The sequence below is a fragment of the Triturus cristatus genome, chromosome 3_1 (genome assembly GCF_964204655.1).
Source record: "Triturus cristatus chromosome 3_1, aTriCri1.1, whole genome shotgun sequence".
NCBI classification, from domain to species: Eukaryota; Metazoa; Chordata; class Amphibia; order Caudata; family Salamandridae; genus Triturus; species Triturus cristatus.
The window spans coordinates 771,469,911-771,485,492 of record NC_140583.1 but is presented as its reverse complement, the minus strand read 5'-3'; the positions used below and the strand labels follow the sequence as shown (position 1 = coordinate 771,485,492).

The following is a 15,582-nucleotide window of genomic DNA, read 5'->3' as shown; positions in this document are numbered from 1 at the left end:
GCAGCATGGAGCCTTTTTTGTGTTCACTGGTCAGTTCTTGGCTGAGCAGTGAATGGTGAACATAAATATCTCCGTACCTCCCCTTCTCACCTAACTCACCCACTGCTTAGAAAGAAGGGGGGCGGCTAATGGGGTGTCAAAAACATTAACAAACGAAGGACCACTTTAAACTATCAAATCTGACAGAAAAAGGGGGGTGGAGGACACAGACAAGACTGGAGCAAGGTGAGAGGGGCGATGCTGTTTATATAACCTTAATGCACACAGCTTAGAATATTGGGACCTTGGGCCTGGGCAGAACAAGCAAATGTAGCATTTTGATATATCTTCTGGGGGTTAAACCACCTGTGCAAAGAGCTTTGTCTCGCAGGTAAATCTCAGGGATTAATTTTATTTTAAAAGTTTTATATAGCGCTAGCTTGAACCGTAGGTATCAGAGCGCTTTACATACATACTGTACAGAAAAACAGACGGAAATTGCATTACATAGTAGGCAGTAAGGAAGCAAAACCAGGGATAAAAAAATACAGCATGGAATATAAGGTGGTTAACACAGTCCGGTAGCCAACTATCCTTGAATGTCAAGAGAGAGGAGTAAATTCGGATACTAAAGTCTAGGTTAGTTGACCTTGGTCAGGAAAGTATTTGTTAAGGAGATGGATTTTCAGGTCCCTTTTGAAACAGGAGAAGGAGGGGTTGCATCTGAGGGAGAGCATTCCACATCCTGGGAGCGTTGTCAGAGAACGATCGGTATTGTGTGGTTTTCTTTTTCAGTTTCGGATGAATAAGAAGGAGTGAGTTGGAGCTTCTCAGCGATCTGGATTGACCTGCTCTTACCAGTTTGTTGTTCAGGTAGTTAGGGGCCGGAGAGTGAAGGGTTTTGTGTGTGATGCAGGCCAGTTTGTAAATACACCTCCCTTCCATGGGAAGCCAGTTGAGGGAGTTGAGAGCTGGAGTGATGTGATCAAATCTTTTTACTCCAGATACGAGTCGAGCGGCCATGTTCAACACTGCCTTTAGAGGGGTTAGGTGAGCTTTTGGAGTCCCTGTTAGGATGGCGTTCCCGTAGTCGATTTTAGAGAGAACTAGGGATTGGACTACTGTCTTGAGGTCATCATGGGGAAGAAAAGGTTTCAATTTCTTGAGGTGTTTTAGGGAGAAAAGAGCACTTTTGCAGAGTTTTTGATGTGGGCCTCCAAAGATAAGTTCTTGTCAAGGGTGATGCCTAGAGACTTAACTGAGTCGGATAGGACGATGGGGCAGTTTAAGGCGACCAGATTCTTGAGCCACTCTTGGATTGGACGATGGTTGCTTTTTGGAGAGAATAGGATTAGTTCTGTTTTATCTGGATTGAGTTTTAAGTGGTTAGCGTTGAACCAAGTTTGGATCTCCGTTAGAGTGGCATTGAGGTGTTGGATGTCGCTGGGAGACTTGATTTTGAAATAGATTTGGGTGTCATCAGCGTAAATGTGGTAATTCACTCCAGCTTTTTTCAAGATGATTGTGAGGGGCTCCATGAAAAGATTGAAGAGGGCCGGGGAGAGCATCGAGCCTTGCGGGACCCCAAGTGTGACTTTTGTTGGCTTCGAGAGACAGGAGTTGATTTTAATTTGTTGCGAGCGGCGTTGAAGGAAGGAGGTGAACCATTTTAGTACTGTGCCATTGATGCCGGAGCGCTTCGACATGGTCTCCAGAAGTGCTGGATGATTTACTGTGTCGAATGCCGCAGATAGGTCAATAAGGATGAGTAGGCAGGCATCACCTTCATCTAAAGCCTTGTGAATATCGTCCGAGACGTTGAGCATAGCTGTTTCCGTGCTACAGCCTTTCCTGAAACCTGATTGAAAGGTGTTGAGGAGGTTGAACTCATCAATGTGTTTGTTGAGTTGGTGGAGAACGCATTTCTCCAATGTTTTTGCAAGGAATGGGAGGTTGAAGATAGGTCTGAGATTGATGAGATCATTAGGGTCGGCCCCTGGTTTTTTGAGAATGGGTGTGATTTGTCCAAGTTGAAGGGAGTCTGGGACACAGCATGAGGTGAGAGAGGCGTTGATGATTTTAGTTCAGAAAGGGGAAATGGTGTGGTTAAGTTCTTTTATGATTGTGGATGGGATGGGGTCCATAGTGTGGGAGGAAGGTTTTAGGTTAGAAATTATATTGCAAACCTCATTATCCGACATTAGCTCAAAGTCGGACCAATGCGCGTTGTTTTTTAGCTGGAGGCAAACCTGATTGTTCTTGGTAAGAACTCTTTCTGAATGATCAGGGGTGGTTAGAGTGGGGCAGGTTAAGAGGAAAGGAAGGTTAGAGGTTTGGATGAAGGATTGATCAATTTGAGACTTTATTAGTGAAGAAGGTGGCAATTTCTTCACAACGTTCATTGGTGGCTTTGATTTCTTGAGAGGGAGTGTAGTTAGTTTGGCTTTTGACAATGTTGAAGAGTTCTCTCGATCTGTTTTTTGCCAGATCTAGTTGGCTGTGGAAGAAAGACGCCTTTTCACTGAAAATGTGTTTTTTGTATGCTTGCCGAGCAGATCTAAGTTGCGCTAGGTGTAAGGTAGAGGGGTTTAGTCTCCAAGACCTTTCCGTTTGTCTGAGTTGACGCCTTTCCTCATTGAGAACCACGTTAAACCACGGTTTAGATTTGGTTCGCCTCACTTGTTTGAGTTTGAGAGGAGCTACTTGGTCTAGAACCTCTGTCAATTTTGAGTTAAAGTGTGTAGTGAGGCCATCGGCCGTCGATGATGAGGGTTGGAGTTGAAGATGGGCATGAACCTTGGATTCGAGTTCGGATAAAGGGATTGCTTTGATATTTCTGGTCCAGTGTTTAGGTTTGTCATCACGAATAGGTTGGTGGAAGACAAGTGCATCAATCTTGAACAGAATGAGGTGGTGGTCGGACCAGTCAATGGGAGAAATCGCTCTCAGAGAGACCAGATCATTGTTGGTAATGATCGCATCCAGTGTTGCACCTTTGATGTGAATTGGTTTATTGCAGAGTTGTTTGAGGTTATAAATTTCAAGTAGGTTGGATAGGTTCTTGGCAGTGGAGTCTTCTGGGTTGTTCCAGTGGATATTGAGGTCACCCAGGAACACGTCTTTAGTGTCTGTAATGGAGAACCGTGATATTAGGTCTGTTAGTTCTTCAGGGAAAAGGGTACGCTCTCCAGGAGGATGGTAGATGGTGTGGAATTTGATGGGTGAGGTGCCCTTGGCACTGAGTTCGACACCCAGGTATTCAAACGATAGGTATTCTGCAGGTTTAAGTTTGGTAATCTGAATTCCTGCCTTGTGGATGATGGCTAGTCCCCCCCCCCCCCCCCCCCCGTTTTGATCGGTCTGTCTTGTCTGATGATGGTGTACCCTGGAGGGGTGAGAATGTCAAGAATGGGTGTGAGTGGACATTGAGCCAGGATTCAGTGAGGAAAGCGATGTCAATTTCTTCAGCGAGTAGAGCTTCAGCAATGTCTGTGGCGTGTTGTACTGCTGATCTGCAGTTGAGGAGCATGAAAGAGAGAGGACGGGGAGCTTCGATGATGGGGGGAGTGAGGTGGATAGAGGAGTATTGAGCAGGAGGTCTAGGTGAGTGGACATTTTTTGGGATTCTGTTAGTGCCGATAATAACAGGGATGGGGAAAGGGGCTGACTTCTGGCTCAAAGTGAGGTAAGAGTTGTTGATCTCATCAGGTTTCGGTATCGAAAGGGTTGGCGATCCCGGTTGGATCGAAGTGCCTGACTCGCTGATGGACTGGAGGGACGAGGGGTGCACTGAGGGGCCAAGGGAGCGGTAGTGAGTGGGGTGGGAGGAAATCTACCCGGGGAGTGGGAGCCCGGCGGCTTGGTCCTGTTGAGAAGATCTTGTTGTAAGTATAGGAGCTCAGCAGCAAGGGAGTTAATTTTCAGCTCCATTCTGTTCAGTTGCTGTGCTATTGAGCTGAAAAAGTTTAAAGTTTTAGGCAGGGGCCAAGAATGACTTGGGTCTTTGGAGGGAGAGTGAACAGGGGTCGGGGATTGGATAGAGTCAGTGGGGTTAGGAGAGGGGAGAGATTGGACGCGGGGAGCCGGATTAGTAATGCTCCCATTCAAGGGGTTCAAAGGAGGAGTAGAGGGTCTACTGTCCAAGTGAGGAGGGAGAGAAGTTCTAGGTAAGAAGTTAGATTTCCGGGGAATGTCAATGAGATTAGCGGTGGAGGCAGGTTGTGTATGTGGGTTTGCGACGGCGGAGGGGGAGCGTGTAGTGATAATAGGGGGGAACGAGTTTAAAGGATTGGTGAGGACGTTGGTCATGGGGATGTCGCGGGGGTTGTCAGTGAGGTAATCGGTGGAGACCGGTTGTGTCTGTGGAAGTGGGACATCAGCGGGGGAGTGTGCAGTGGTAGTAGGGGGAGAGAGAGATCACTGGATTGGAGATGACGTTGGACAAGGGGGACGTAAGGGTCGGGGGAAAAGGGTCTGTGTTGGAGGAAGAGGTAATTTGTGAGGGAGGGTTCAGGTTATCACGGGTCGAGCGGAGATTGCCTGTGGTGATTTCGGTTACGGGAGGGAAGAGGTTAGAGTCTGAGCTAGATCGGTCTTGTGGTGTTTGTTAATTGTGAGTTTGTTGTTCCTAGTGTGCTCAGTAGATGTAATAGTTGTGGGTGTTTGACGTCGGAGAGTAATGATAGGGGTAGTGTGATTATAGTGAGTGATGGTGGATGTCCATGAGTTGGAGAGAGGTTCCTCAGGGCAGGGAGATGGGATCAGTTCCACGTTATTAGTAAGGGTGATGGTGGGTTGGGGAGATATGGTTTGACGGCTCAGTTGAGTTAATGAGGAAAGAAGTGTGGGGAAGTGGTGGTCAAAAGTGGTGAGGTGCGTGTTGGTGGCCTGTATGAGAATGGTTCCAGTTCTGTAGATGGAGATGGTGAGTTCCCCTTTGAAGGTCGGGGAGATGGAAGTGGAGATTTTTTCACCATAGGGAATGATTACTGACTTGGCGACTTGAAGGTGAAGAGAGAAGGAGTTTTTCCATTTAGCCGGGCGATTAGTGTAGAAAATGAAGTTCGTTTTCGTGTTGCCGTTGGACGCTCTGTGGTGGTTATCTACAATGAGTGTTTCCGGGTCTTGTTTTAGAATACTATGCTTGAAGTTCTTTTTTGCATTACTGGTCCTTTTGTCTGTGTAGTTGATGGACCAGGAGTTTGGTCCGTAACACACAAGATTCGAGTTCCGGGTGGGGTAAGGTGGGTGCATGGTTGAACGGTAGAATTTCCGAGATACGATCAGGACTTAGGCCGAAGAAGAAATGCCGAGGCACAGTCCGGAATAAAGCATAAGGCAGGGAGGTAGTTATTATACAATTTTATGAAGTATATACACTAAACTTTAAAGTGCCATATTAACTGCAGTGTAACACATTTCTAGCAGTGTATCACCTAAATCACAAGAGGTCAGGGCCCCACCAACCGTGTTTTTACAGTAACTGCTATGCCTTCAGGGGGGTGAGGGTGCAGTGCATGCCTCTCAAGCCTGGGCGAGAACCTCAAGCGAAATCCAGGTCTGCACCTGGACCAAGTCTCGTCGTGCACTCCAGCCAGCCGAGCCCTCACCCATCAGCAGTGCCACCTGGGCCACACTCGAAAAACACAAAGGCCCAGTCTCAGCTTGAGCCGCAGTCACCACCATCGATCCAGGGATGCGGCGAAAACCAACGACCTGCCGGGGCACCTCTCCTGTCCCTTCTTGAAGCGTCCCGGCCACTGGCAGTGAGTCCTCGTTCAGATAGGTTCCCCAGCATGGGTTGAATGTTCCGGTATCGGCTCGGGGGTCCAATGTACGGATACGAGGCCAAACAAGGATTTCAGCTCGCTTGAGCAATCCTCAGCCTCGGGGCTCCCTCTTGGAGCTCCTCACCGTCTGGCGGCCATGGTGGATGACATTTACTCCATTACATCAACGAGGGAAGGGCCCTCAGCAGGCGTTGGTTGCTTCGCCTCAGACTCTGCCGGTTTATCTTCTGCTGCGTCGGCATTAGAGTGAGCAAACCTTGACAATTAAGCCAGGGTAGATTGCTTGGATCCCTTATTGGTAGCCATGGCGCCAAAATCACAGTTAATGATGCCGGCCAATAAAGAGTACGAAGCTGCGCTGAAACAAGGGTGGACGTCGCCCCACACAAAACGGACCCAAGAAGCATGACTTTCAGCACAAATCCACATTGGGCCCAGCTGTTCAATATGGGGGGAAACTCTCAGTCCGCGCCACTGACCGGTTCAATCACAGCCAAAAGAAGTAAACCACAATGGAGGACAATACAAAAGACCACAGTGGGTTCAAAAGTCAGTATTACAAGGTAGCCTTTGGATTCACAGCGAGCAAGTAAGATGTTGAAGACAGTGCATTAAAAAACCATTTACACACAGATAATGTAGTTCCAAGATTCCTGTATCAAAGACCAGTATTTCAATGAAGCCTTCAGGTTCTAATAATGACCACAAGATGGAGCTCTAAGCTGGACTAAGAAGGGCCTGCACAAAAAGCCAGCCTAAACAATGTAGTCTCCAGTACTAATTGTGGCTACTAGATAGAGCTCCAAGCTTAGTCATTTGTTCGCAGTCTCCTGAGCTAGTGAATCCAGTAGTTAATGCACGAGTGACATTAATGGAGCTCACAATTACTCTAGAAAGAAGGAATGTCGTGAGTTGCCCTAACTCTGGTGGTTAAAGCACTTGCTGCATAGATCTGTGTTTTGTTTAGTCACAATTTTGACTCAAAGTAGCATAGAGGGTTAATTTGTCTCCTGCAAAGCACATAACATGCAGATGCCATTATTATGTTATCTAGATAGGTAAGTGGGTCACTGCCTTTGACACAGAGAGCCTTTTATTACTTGCAGTTCATAAATTGCAATCCTTCTAATATAGCACAGTCCAATATAAACCGATATCAAGCACCAGCATGCAAACTGCAAGATATGGGCTAAAAACCTTGTATATTTTTCTCGACCTGTTATAGGGCTTCTAAAAAGGGTTTCTTTGGGTAGCAATAAAGAACAACACCAAGCACTTTGTTGCATTTTAAATCCTGACTTTGTGTTTTTCCCAGCCATACAATCTTAGCACATAAGCTCTAACAGTAAAGACGAAGTGTGACTCCTACAACTTCAAACACTCAGTCTTGTGTAACATCCTGTACATTGATTTACACTTCACAGTTGTATGATTTATTGTCAATGTATAATTGTGTGCATATGATGTAAAGCACTCTGACACGCTACATTGGGATGAGTAGTGCTCTAAAAGTATTAAATACAAAAAACAGCTAAGTGCGGTTTATCTCTTACATATATGGGTTGCAGAAATTCACAAACCTGCCTCCAAATCTTTTGAGGACTTGTTTCTGTTAAGTACGCACGGAGTGATAACAAGCTGCGTGCCTTTGTTTCCCCATTGTATTGGTATCCAGGTGTTAGGCTGCAGATAGCTCCCAGCCAGGATTCTACTCCAACAAAAGGAAGGCTGATGGCCCTTTGCTTTGGGCTCAAGTTGGAAGAGAAAATAAAAAGCCCCCTCACTGCCTGTACGTTGCTGCTCTGAGCAGACAACATGTTTGTGCTGCTGAATTGTGTCCTGTTGTTGGCAAATCGCACCAGGACCAATTCAGCATATTTCAATGGGTCCAGATGTATCTCCAATCCGGCTGAATAAAAGCTGCCGGATCGGGGATCTGACTGGTTCTCCCTTCATTCTGACACTGCTGGTGACCTGGAGTTATCTGGTATTCTTACTCCTGTCCGCAGAGCTTTAAATGGGCAGATACTGTCTGGTACTGAGTACCGGCACTTCTTTAATTTGAAAGGGAGTGTACCTGCACTTCGCATCACTCCTGCAATACATTTAATGGGAGAGCACTGACACTTCTCAGGAGCAAGCAGGTACTCTAAATAGTGAGTACCTGCACTTCTGTATTTACATTTAACGCACTGCCTATCAGAAATCACAGGGAGGCTGGCCTCTTTGTGGCAGGAGCAAAAATGTATTCCCAAAACAGCTAATCAAGGCTGTGAACAGCAAGGCCCAGTTTATGTATGAGTAATCGGTCCACTCTACCCCTGCCCTGAGCAGCTACGCCCACTCTTTACTAGTTCTCAACAAAGAACAAGTCTGTAGATGATAAGGGGATGCAGGGTGGATGATGGTTATAGGAGAGAGGTTGGGTTAGGGGTACGCTCTTTAACTCGTGCCTACGACTCTAATACTCCCAGACATTGGTGCAGACTACCAAACATGAAGGACAACAAGCACTTGCAATGCAATACATCTAGCATATACAAGAGTTTCAGCTATTGGCATTGTAAATGACAATGCCTTTTATTTATGTGTTGTTTTTAAAACATAAATAAAAGGCATTGTCAATTACAATGGCAATAGCTTAAAGTCTCCAAATCAGAGACCTTGTGCATTACAAATGTGTTTGGCGCCCATGCTATAAAAATAAAATAAAGTGTTAGGAGAGAGCATGTCCAGCCTGCAATAGCAGGCAGGACAAAGCTATTTGAGAAAATAGTGCTCGGAGGCTGTAGTTAAAGCTTACCGAGTAACAACACTTGTAACAGGGAGTGTCGCCATGGGAGGTTACAAAATGAGACAAGGCAGTACTAAGGAGGGACTAATAAGCCTATTGACCAATGAACAGCCACAGTTTACAGTGGACAATGACAGAAGCCAATGAAAAATATGGGCGGAGAGTGGGCGGAGCTTCAAGTCCCTACCTGAATACAGCATGCCTCTAAGAGCAGCGCATTCGCTGCCCAGGCTCGACCTAAAAAGGAGACAAAAAACCACACTGGCCAGCCTAAATGCTGGAACAATATGTATTGCAAAGGACACCTTGCCCTACTCGGCTGCTCTTTTTGGTTGGCACATGCCTGGAGAATAATACAGATACACTCACATACTCTCTGAAGAGTTTATGGCATAGAAACACCGAATGGAGTAAACAACCCATTCAGACAGAAGATGTGCCCAGCTCCGCTCCATTAAAATAGATTAACATTTAGAAATAGAGAATATGAAACACAATTGTATTTACAGAGAAACGCACACCACAGAATATGTCTAACGTGTAATGTCTCTTCGGCTTAAGAAGAATGACAGGCTAGAAAGAACACAGATAAATATTTCCTTGTTTAAGATGATCCAGGAGGATCTTACTCTATCTTAAGAATCAGATATAGAGGCGGTTCCGCATAGTCTGTTAATCTCCGCACCAGTGGTAACCAGGTATATTTCTCTAGTTTCTAGCCTGACCGCTTTGCCAACCAAGTGGCCAGACAAGATATGACTGTGACTGAACAATATCTGCTAAGACTCATCAGAAGAAATTAGTTATTAATTCTTGCATTGAGTTATCGCAGCAGTCTTTCTGGTAGATCCAAGAGCTTGATATTTGCCCAATACATATCCGGATGCATGAAAACCAGATTTTAAATTACTAAAACGTCCTTTTTGAAATCTGGAAGGAGAAAGTAGAAAAAACCTCGGCCCCTCTCTGGTAAACAGGTCGAGATGCAATAGAAGAGTCCTAACTTCGCTGTAAGAACCAATATCTACATGACTATGGTGATTTCTTCATTATTAAACAACAACTTTGGCTGTATATTTACAGAGATCTAGCAGGAGTAGTGGAGTCAAAGAGAAGCCGTAAAAGAAATCTCCGGACTAGTTAATCTGACAGGCATCATCTAGAAAGTCCATCATCCCACCCATTCAACATGTGATGCAATCTGGATTTGCCTTTGAAGAACTGATCAAGGCACAGAACCATCTCTGGAATATGGAGGCGAGGACAACCAATTAGCAACATTCCCATTTGTGGGCTACATGTGTATGACCACTTTACTGGTCTTGCTTGTTCTGCAATAGTTAGCTGGGACCATAAATATGTTCTTTGAAAAGGGTATCGCCCATTTGCTAGCGAAAAAAACCTAGGAAGGTAGGCACCACAGTGCCTCTAGATGGAAAATAAGACCATTGTTTTATCCTTGTGAATTGAGGAAACCTTCCCCTGGGTAGGAGGCAGCCATTGCAAGGAATATGCTGTGGAGCTCCGGGGCTTTAATCTGGAGTGTCACGTTGTTTTCTTCCCATAAGGCATTGTTCGAAAGGCTGCTGTTCCCCCTAGCAAGAAACCGACAAGCCTGTTTTTACTGAGGCCTAACAGCCACTGGCAAGGGTGGTTCGGAGGAAGGGGACCCCAACTGAAGAAGAGCGTGCAATTACTAAGAGGTTTGAATGATTATGTTTTTACTGCCCCAAGACTGATTCTAAGTCTCAGTAAGGAAGAGCTGAAATGTTATTTAGAAATGTGCAGTGATGCTCTAGGCCATTAATACCCATATTTCTGGGGGATCACAAGGCTAGTGTATGCTGATGGTTACTTCTTGACTAGCGAAGGGGCAAACTCTTGTTTACCTTCGACAAATGAATCCATAAGTCTGTCCAGATCTTCTTGATGTGAGCCTGAGGCACACTAAATTGTTGATTGTTCTTGGATGAGCAGCCATAGCAACAATGAGGTCTGTAGCAATGAGAAGTTTCTGCTCCTCTATTTTATTCCACAGATTCAAATTAAATGCTCCCTTCTGGTGAATTTTGTAGAATATTGCTGTGCATGTGAAAAAAAACTGTGCCCAACTGTGGTGGCAATGGGTCCTCATACATGTATTGGCATTTGCTTGTCTTGGGGCAGGGCTTCTGGCTTAGAAAGTATTGTTGCCGTTGTATTAACAGGGATTTCCTGCAGGAGAAAGAGGGACGTCTTTCCCATAATAAATCTGTTGTAGCCACCAAAGACTGGTTGGGTTGATTACCTATGTCAAGGGCAAATGCATCAATTCATTTTTTGCAGTCCTGTTGAGTCAGTCAAGCTCCTTTACAAATTTGGGTCAAAAGGCTGGTGCATGAATTATGGTCCAATGGGGTGATTGGTGGGAAGCTTTATATGACGATTTTAAGAAGAAAGAACGAGTGTCTGTAAATGAAAGGACTGAAAGGCTTTCTATCGCTCGTGAAAATATTTTTTCTGGTTGGCTGCACCATATCTCTTTGGTCAATATTCCATTCACCATCTTGAGTTTCTATATTCTACCAACGGATCTTTGGCACAGTTTCGATGGAGGAGCACTAGGTATGGCACATCTGGGGATAACACAATGGGGAGAGTCTCTTGGGTCGGAGGAGATTTATGGCAAAAAGGTTCACTGGATGGGTCATACCCCTGCAAAAATGGTATGCTCCACCTGAGATCAAAGTTTGAGCTCACACCACCGATAAATTTCTCTGAATGAATCAGATAGGCTAGCAAGTTCCAGATAACAGAAACTGAAGATGCTTTAGTTACAGAGTCTGATGTTGTACCATTGTTTATGGTGAGTTAATTCACAGTGTCCTAAACAACTCCAAAGGGGGAGAACATCTGAGAAAAGTATATTCCTTGGGAAAGGGTATAAGTGCACCGCTAGAATCGCAAGTATACAGGTTCCCCCTGAACACAACTTTTATCAAGGATTTGCCCCAAATGAAGGTTGTTTCGTAAGCATTTACTCTGCAGTCTTCCAGTGGACTACTGTAATTAAAGGTTCACACAGAGTCAAAAACCTGTGCGCTTCGTCTTCGAAAAGAATTGAGTGCATTGTGAGACATAAAACTACAAGTCTCAGCCTCAGTTGGGACAATAAGTACGTGAAGACTCCTGATGCCTGCATTTATTTTTTCTGTTTTGTGGGTATCAGGGGGGTATCCATAAGTACCAGTACCTAGGGAGTCAAGGGCCACATCAGACTCTTATAGTTTCTGCTTTTTTGAGAGGTCAGGCTAAAGAGCCCACATAATGCTTCCTTACTGTTTCCTTTGGTCAAGCTTGCAAAATTATGATATACTAACCCACCCTTAGGTTGAAGCTGGTGTGTCTAAAAGTTTCCCCTTACAACCTCTGAAGAGGATGGGGGGGCTTCTGGGTGGGCACGGATCGAAGGTGCTGTTTTTTATGCACCTGGTTGGCCATCGTACACTGGATCAGAAGGACCGCGTGGCCCTGAAGTCCAACACCAAATTTACAAGAGGTGTAAGCTCAGAACAGTATGTAGTTGAATCTGCAGCTCAGGCCCTTAATATCTCCATGAATGGCTGTAGCAGTGTGTGTGTGTATATATATATGTGTGTGTGTATATATATATATATATGTGTGTGTGTGTGTGTATATATATATTCACTTAAAAAACCATAGGTTTCACACACGTTATAGTTAGGAATTAGCATTCAAAAAACCTTGCAAATTCACTTTAAAAACCATAGGTTTCACACATGTTATAGTTAGCTAGACATTTCCCTCGTAAAAAACCAATGAAATTCCCCCGTTATAGTTAGTGCAGGCAACTATAACTCACGCGACCACAATCCTCTGCTGATGACGTCAGATATTACATCACTGTATTTAGACACCTATTTACCCATGTTTTCTTCCATTAATCTTTAGCTATACATATATTACAAATATTTATTTTTCAGAAAGACACATATGTAATCAGTGATGTAATACCAAGCAGGCATAATGATAATGGGTTGGTGGGAGCGGGAGGTGGCCTGGAATAGCAAATTTGAAAAATACACCCAGAAAATAATTAATTGGACACGCTTTATAGATGACTTGTTAACCATCTGGAATGGAAATGAGGAGGAATTCCAGGATTATTTTGAGATCCTCAACGACAGCGTAACTAACTTGAAGTTTACATATGAAATAAGCAAGGAAAAGGTTACTTTCCTGGACGCTGAAATATATGTGAAAAATAATTGCCTGGAGTCCACCTTATATCGGAAAAGCACAGCAACGAATGCCACCCTCGAAGCAACAAGTTTCCACCAGCCCTCTCTAATATCAAGCATACCCTATGGGGAATTTCTCCGTCTTCGAAGGATATGCAGTGAGGATGAGGAATGGAGAAAACTAAGTGCAGGAGCAATAAAAAGGTTCATAAAAAGGAAGTATAACAAACATACGGTTAAATCTTGTTGGAATAAAGCCAACCAAAAATCTCGGGAGGAATGTTTATCACCATCAATAACAAAAAAACAAGAATCCTCTGAGGAACCAATAAGATTGATATTGGATTATACTCAGGAATCAAAGGAAATTGTGGGCATTATCAAAAACAATTGGAAAATATTACAACTAGATGGTACCATGGGAAAAGCAATGGGATCTAAACCAACAATAACATACAGAAGAGCTAAAAACCTAAAAGATCGATTGGTGCACAGTCACTTTAAATCAAGTAAAGCGAAAGAGACCTGGCTAAGAACAAAAGGGTTTATCAAATGCCAAAAGTGCAAGGTGTGTCAAATCGCAAAACCAACGAGCGAAATAACAATGGCCAACAATAAAGTTTTGAAAATCAAACAATTGATATCATGTAAAAGTCAATACGCAATTTACATAATAGAATGCCCTTGCAAATTAAAATACGTGGGAAGCACCATATGTGATCTGAAGAAAAGAATTTTGGAACACACACGGGCCACTAAGAATAAAGACAAAAATAACGCAGTGGCGAAACACATGGAAACCCACCACAACAGTAATTGGAAGTCTCTAAGTTTTTATGGAATAGAAACGATCCCTATCAATGCACGAGGAGGAAATCGGGAGAAACTACTGCGGCAGAAGGAATCAAGGCACATCATAAATTTCAGGAGCATGACACCGTTTGGTCTGAACCAGTCGGAAGAACTGTATATACATCTTTAATGAGGAAAGAATTTCACAATCATGTGGAACCACAAGGATGGACTCTATGTAATGTTTGGTTTACATTTTTGACCTTTTTGTTTTAAAGGATTGAACTCATGTGATTTGTCTCTTGCCATGAACAAATGAAAAAATTCATGGAAGCATTTGACATAGATTAAGTGTGAAAGGCCAATTAGGGCCCTTAAATATGAAATATGTGGGTATGCCCACTAGAGGGCATGATTTGAATGAAGCAGTTTTAAAATGAGACATCACAATGAGCGCAATAATATTGAGCTCTGCTCACAAAATGTTATACATAGATTCCAATGTGGTCAAGGTTTAAAATCGTCATCGTTAGATGTGGTCATTTGTTTACTTATTTGCAAGCCTACTCATAAATTAAGTTTTAATATATTAAAGGGGACTACATCTCCTAGAAGTCTGGTATTGCAAACCCCGGAACTCACAGGAAATGAAGTCATGATATTTCCTGTTGTTATACTTGTTTTAATGTAATCGTTTCTTTGAATGGTAACAACCGTGACCAAGTTAACAGAAGTTAACGAAACGCGTTGGTTGGTTTGCGTTGGATTTATGGACCGAAGTGAACTGATAATAAATGGAGCATTGAACAACAAAAATACCGCTGGAGTGCGACCCTATTCTTTCTTCAAATTGGAGAAAATTGCGTTTGATATTTAGCGGTTTGGTTCTACCGCAAGGGTGACGCACCTTTAATGAGCGCCAGGATTACCGGGACTTTTGAACCGTTTTCGGATGGATATATATATATATATATATTCAGTGAAAAAACCATAGGTTTCACACATGTTATAGTTAGCTGGACATTTTACTGATAAAAAACCATTGAAATTCCCCCGTTATAGTTAGTGCAGGCAACTATAACTCACGCGACCGCAATCCTCTGCTGATGCTAATACTGTATTTAGACACTTATTTGCCCATGTCTTCTTCCATTAAATTTTAGCTATACATATATTACAAATATTTTTTTTTCATAAAGACACATATGTCATCAGCAGAGGATTGCGGTCGCGTGAGTTATAGTTGCCTGCACTAACTATAACGGGGGAATTTCAATGGTTTTTTATCAGTAAAATGTCCAGCTAACTATAACATGTGTGAAACCTATGTTTTTTTCACTGAATTTGCAAGGTTTTTTAAATGCTAATTCCTAACTATAACGTGTGTGAAACCTATGGTTTTTTCAGTGAATTTGTACGTTTTTTTAAATGCTAAGTTACTTTACGCCATTCGTGGCATGCACGCCCACTTAACGCAGTTCGTTCCGTGCGCGCACGGTGCGCTTCGCGCAGCGTGCGCGCACAGTGAGCACGCGGTGCGCTTCGCGCGCCCACTTTACGCAGTTAGTGCCGTGCACGCACGGTGGGCACGCGGTGCGCTACGCGCACCGCGTGCCCACGTTACGCTAGATGGGCCATGTACGCACGATGCGCTTCGCGCATCGTGCGCACATGGAGGACATATTATGACCTTCGTTGTGAAAGGTAATCTTTTATCTTTTCAGATGTTTTATGTGTCATGCACAAATGATGCCCTTAGGGCATCATTTGCACACGGGGTGGGGAGAGTAAGGATAATTTTTTTTTTTGTTCAATATTTTTACCGTACGCGTACGGTAAGCGTAATCGGCGAAATTTTCGAAAAAATTAAAATTGCCTTTTTGGCCTTGGGGGATCTTTGGGGACTCCATCATCATGGCTATGTGCTTAGGAGCTGTCTAAATAGCCCCTTTACATGTTTTTGGACTTTGTTTTTCAGCCCCCCCTC

The 15,582-nt window shown here is 43.8% G+C and overlaps 1 protein-coding gene across 1 annotated transcript in view; it reads right to left on the bottom strand.

The window, feature by feature from the left end:
- The window catches only part of SIGIRR (single Ig and TIR domain containing), a 189,472-nt gene that overhangs the window by 161,350 nt on the left and 12,540 nt on the right, over positions 1 to 15,582 (bottom strand). The window lies entirely within an intron of this gene.